Here is a 6219-nt window from a genome sequence, read left to right on the forward strand (position 1 = left end):
ACCGAAGACAGCTTATCAGGATCCATATGTAGGCCTTGGTTGGAGACAATATAGCCGAGGAAGGGTAAACTCGATTTGTCGAAAAGGCATTTCCCGAGCTTGGCATAGAGACGGTTGCTCCGAAGACGTCGCAGAACTTGATGGACATGAGTGCGATGAGCTTCTAAGTTGGGCGACAAGATCAAAATGTCGTCCAGATACACCACCACGCAGGTATAAAGGAGATCTCGGAAAAGGTCATTAACAAATTCTTGAAAAACAGCCGGGGCATTACAGAGACCAAACTGTATCACAAGGTACTCTTAATGCCCATTACGAGTATTAAAAACCCTCTTCCACTTGTCTCCTTCCCGACTTCTGATAAGGTTATATGCCCCTCACAAGTCCAACTTGGTGAAGATCTTGGCTCCCCGTAGGCCATCGAATAGTTCAGATATTAGTGGGAGAGGACTTGATGGTGATTTTATTGAGTCCCCGGTAATCAAGCATGGACGAAGAGATCCGTCTTTTTTTCCCACAAAGAAGAAACCAGCTCCTGTGGATAAAGCAAGCTTGTAGTCAGGTCAGACAAAAGGTCAGGACTGGTGGCACAGGAGCATGGACAGGGATGTAGCAAGGTGGTCAGAGGCTGGCGGCACAGGAGCAAGGTCAGGAACTTAGCAGGAAGGTACGGTACACGGACAATCAGAACACACAGAAAACACATTCTCGAAGGCTCTAGTAGACACAAAGATCCGGCAGGGGTCAAGGGGAAGTCACTCCCCTTTATAGGGTCAGCACCTTGCAATTACCGCCACGCTGGCCCTTTAAATCTCAAAGCCGGCACTCACGCACACTAGGGGATGCATAGAAGAGTGGAGAGGTGAGTAGGGGCAGGGAACATGGGAGTGCCCACGATCCGGGGAGCGGACCACAGTACCATAGGGGGGCAGAGGGAAGTGCCTGCGCCCGGGACACCAGACCGCAGGAGCGCCCATAGTAGCAGGGGAGCGCCTGAAGCCGGGACACCGGACCGCAGGATTGCATGTAACAAGACACCTACTAATCATCAAAACAGGCCTGGAGAAGTGTGCTGCTGTGTGCTTCACTCCCTGGCTTACTGCTGCACAAGATGAGCTCCTTAGACTTCTTATAGAGATCCTCTCATGCAGTGAAATGGAGAATGCTGCCAGCATATCCTAGTAATCATGCTACAATATCTCTCAGCATGAAGGATTTTTCCCATGTATTCCTTGATGTTTCCAAAAAGCTTCATACACATCAAAACATTATACCCTGAAATCTAAGTAAATTCCTAGTAGAGTACTGAGACAGTGACAGGCGATGAGATCAGCTCCACCTGACAAATGGATTGGAATTAGGAATTAATGCAGCAACTCATCCACATAACTTTTTGTGGGTGGTTTCAAACTGGTTCAGCAAGATATACGAACATATACTGTATGAGGAATATATATGCACAGACACACCTATTCATGCATTGTCCTGTACAGACTCCAATATCCCTGCTAGGAAAAATACTATGGCATCACCATCAGCTCCAGAAATGGACACTTTAGACGTTTATATGGAAGTTAGGAACTGTTATTGCGACTCACTTTCATGAAATTAAATTCATCACACAGGATTTTTCTGGTGTTTTATTTGGAAAATATTTTTGAGCCAAAGTCAGAAGTGAATCCAGTAGGAAGGATAAGCATGAGTCCTTCCTTTATATTTCCTATTCCTTTTAAAGGGGTACTCTGCCCCTAGATATCTTATCCCCCTATCCAAAGAATATGGGATAAGATGTCTGATCGCAGAGATCTCGCTGCTGGGAACCCCCGCCATCTCCATGCTGCACCCGGAGTTCGTTTAGAGCGTTGGGTGCAGCGCCGGAGGCTTGTGATGTCATGGCAATGCCCCCTAAATGCAAGTCTATAGGAGGGGGCGTGCCGGCCGTCATGCCCCCTCCCATAGACTTGCATTGTGGGGGCATGGCCGTGACATCACGAGCGAGGCGTGATCGTGAGGTTCGCTCTGTGCACTGGATGTCTGGGGTGCCGCAACTGAGATCGCAGCAGTCCCCAGCAGCTGGATCCCCGCAATCAGACATCTTTTCCCCTATCCTTTGGATAGGGCATAAGATGTTTAGGGGAGGAGTACCCCTTTAAATACACTTCTGGCTTTGGCTCAAAAACTGCAGTGGCAATATTCCTAAAAACGCCTGAAAAAAACCTATGTGGAAGAAAACGTCCCTTCCAAATATCTCTTCTCTTCATGGGGAACCATGCCCCGCTCTCAGCATCATTACTGACACATAGGTGCAACTTTAATCCCAATACAAAATGAATTTTGGTCAGGGCCAATTGTGATGTACCACTTATAAAGTTTTCACTTTTTTTTCCACCAACAAAAACGTAAACAAAAATGCCAGAAAAACGTCCACAGCTTTTTTTTCTGCATTTTGTCTGTTTTCCTATTTACAGACCCATTCCAGTCATGCAAAATCTGGAGTATTTTGTTGTTACGCTGTAGAATTAATGGTAATAAATGACATGTTCTCTTTATTCTGTAGGTCAATACCCTAAAACTGCCCTATTCTGAACCCTGTATGAGGGCACATTTTTTGTGCCATGATCTGTAGTTTTTATCAGTATGTTTTTTGTTCAGATGAGACTTTTTGATCATTTTGTATTTATTTTTTCCTGAGATATGTTGTGACGAAAATCAGCATTTTTTGCGTTTGTTATTTGTTTTTTCACATTTATGTCGATCTTCGGGAGAGATCAATAACATTATATTTGACTAGTTTGGAAAATTCTGCATGCCACGATTCCAAACATGTTTGTTTATTTATTTATTTATTTATTTTATAAAATGAAAAGTGATTAGATTTTTTATTAGGGGGATGGGTTTTTTACATCATTCTAAAAACATTTTTTTATTTAAAATTTTTTGAGTCTCCATAGGGGACTTTGATATGCCTTCATTGCACAATGCTATGACTATTGCATAGCATTGTGCAGTGTGATCAGCACTCTACTGATATAGCATGACTGCGAGGCTGCATTACTGGGGGACCGATGAGACCACTGAACTAACCAGCAACTGTAATTTATTCCTTTAGATGCCGTGATAGACATTAACAATGGCTTCTAAGGGGTTATTGACATACAGTGTCAGGATCGCTGCTCCCTGTCATCAGCAGTGAGTATCCGGTTACTGATAGTAGCTGTCGCTCACCACCCATGAAGGGAGCGCAGCTCCTGTGCTCGCTTAATAGACACTTAGGTGTGCACATTAGGTACGGATTTTCAGAATTCCATTGTATAAGTTACAGTCATAGATTATTTGTGCTTTACCTGATTTTTGTCTTCTATGGATGATTGCTGCCACCTAATGGCACAAATGAAAAATGACATGACTTTCTGTAAATATATGCAAGAGGCCCTGAACTTTATTGCTTCATTCTTGGATGACCGTTGTATACTGAAAACACCGTAACTTGAGAACATACTGTAACTTTATGGAAACTAATAACTGGTTCCAACAATGCACCCAAAATGTGTCCAAAGTGACACTTAACCCCTTAAAGACACAGCCCATTTTGACTTTGAGGACACAACTAGTTTCAATTTTTGCCTTTTTTTGTTTTTCCTCCTTGCCTTGTAAGACCTATAATTTTTTTTTTTTTTTTTGCGAGACCAATTGTACTTTGTAATAACACCTTTAATTTTGCCATAAAATGTACATCTCAATGTAAAAACTATGTGTGGGGAGCAAATTGAGCAAACCAAAAAAATTCAATTTTGCTAAGTTCGGTGGCTTTGGTTGTTAGGCAGTGCACATAACGGTAAAACTGACATGTTCTCTTTATTTTGTGGGTCAATACGATTAAAACAATACCCATGGTTACATGCTTCTCTTTACTTTTTGTAAGAAAAATTAGCTTAAAACTGTCCTATTTTGACACCTATAACTATAAATTTTTCGTATATTGGACTGTATGAGGGTTGCAGTTTTTAGCAGTACCACTTTTGCATATACTTGACTTTTTAATCACTTTTTATTCCATTTTTTTCTGGGATGTGATGTGACCAAAAGCAGCAATTTGGGGCTTTGGTATTTTATTATGGTTATTACAAAATATTATCAGCAAGCATATTATCATCATACTGTTACTGACCAAATCCTGTATACTGAGATCAATATTACCAATAATTCCAGTATGCAAGCAGGAATATTATCACCATACATACTGTTACTGACCAAATCCTGTATACTAAGATCAATATTACCAGTAATACCAGTATACAAGAAGGACTATCATTACCATATACATTACCAATACCATCATACTGTTACTGACCAGATCCTCTATACTGAGACCAATATTACCATTAATACCAGTATACAAGGAGAAATATTATCACCATACATATTACATCACACTGTTGCTGACAATGAAAACTTATCATATAAGTCATCGCAGGACAAACATCTATTTGTCCTACCATTTTTTATACTGTAAGTTTTCATGGATATTGAGTGAAGAAGTAAAACATTTTCCTAACACTGGATGCCGTGATTGATAATCCTTATTAAGTCTAACTCCTCTCTTAAGACCAACTTGAGTTGAGTGGATGATAAGTTTACTAGGATGAAGAGCAGTAAAATAGAAGTGGAGAAAAGGGCATTTATCTCTGATACAAACAACATTTATTATGTTCTCTTGTACCATTGATGTATGCAAAGTTTTATGACCTTGACCATTTAAGATGTCATATAATAGATTTACCATAAGCTCAGACTAAGCTGAATTTATCAAACACCTACCAACTTTTGAGTCTGTGACTAGAAACACAATACAGATATAATCATTAACATTGATGGAACATAATAGTCAATAGTCCTAAGGCTAAGGAAAATAGACAGCTCTTAGCCCAAGGACAGCTTGTTTTTTACTGACTGGATCAGTGACTGGACTCACCTCTCATTGGGCTGCAGCCCGTTCACATGCGTTAAAGGGTTTTGAACTATACATACTATTGAGACCAGTGTGTGGAGGGCATTTGTAAAATATATTAACTCATAGACCAACTAAAAGGTGGTCCAATAATCCCTCATTTCCCACACCACTTATAAAAACAAGTATTCTTTATTGTTAAACACATATGTATATGTAAGAGCACCTTGACCATCCCGCCCGTTTTATTTGTATCTCCTTATGCAGACCACTATTATGCACACTGGCTATCCTAGCTAATTAAAAAAATGAATGCATTCGGGTCCCCCTTGACAGTTTCGCCACAGTTTCGTGGCTTTATCAAGAGGCTCCATGACTCAATGTCAACGTCGCTGTCAGGGGTTTATAAAACCTCCTATTATGACATCGTTCTGGGAGTTGCTCAAAATTGGTCCAATAGGTGTACATAGAGGAAGCTTGTCTTATCAGGACATCGATATTATCGGTCCCCCACCCAGAATTCTTGGGGGGCTCCATCCCCCCTGTCCCCTCCGGTTCCTACGTCCCTGAATCTCCGTCAGGCATCAGCCGCAACTCCCTCCTCCATCATCCTAAACACCCTCATCCGAAACTCCATTATTCCTCAGACGAAAAACCTTCCTGCCGTGTAGTAGAGCTGAGTCAGTGTCGCTCTCTGCTATACGGGTTCTGCTGTACATGTGTCAGTGTCGGCTCTGCTATACAAACTCTATAGAACATGTAGTGTCTGTTAAACACACACAAAAGGGTGATTTAATTAGCAGGTATAGCCTGTTAGTGCATCTTATATCATTGTTGTATATGTAAGAGCACCTTGACCATCCCGCCCGTTTTATTTGTATCTCCTTATGCAGACCACTATTATGCACACTGGCTATCCTAGCTAATTAAAAAAATGAATGCATTCGGGTCCCCCTTGACAGTTTCGCCACAGTTTCGTGGCTTTATCAAGAGGCTCCATGACTCAATGTCAACGTCGCTGTCAGGGGTTTATAAAACCTCCTATTATGACATCGTTCTGGGAGTTGCTCAAAATTGGTCCAATAGGTGTACATAGAGGAAGCTTGTCTTATCAGGACATCGATATGTTTGATTGGCATCTCTAGAGGCTTATCATACACCTAATAGTTGCTTCAATCCAGGGTAGAGAGAGGCAAGTCTCAATCCTATTGGTCTGGACGATGTCACAATGGATGTGCACCTCTCTCTGCGCCAACACTTAGTTCATACAC

The sequence above is a fragment of the Hyla sarda genome, chromosome 4 (genome assembly GCF_029499605.1).
Source record: "Hyla sarda isolate aHylSar1 chromosome 4, aHylSar1.hap1, whole genome shotgun sequence".
In the NCBI taxonomy this organism is placed as follows: Eukaryota; Metazoa; Chordata; class Amphibia; order Anura; family Hylidae; genus Hyla; species Hyla sarda.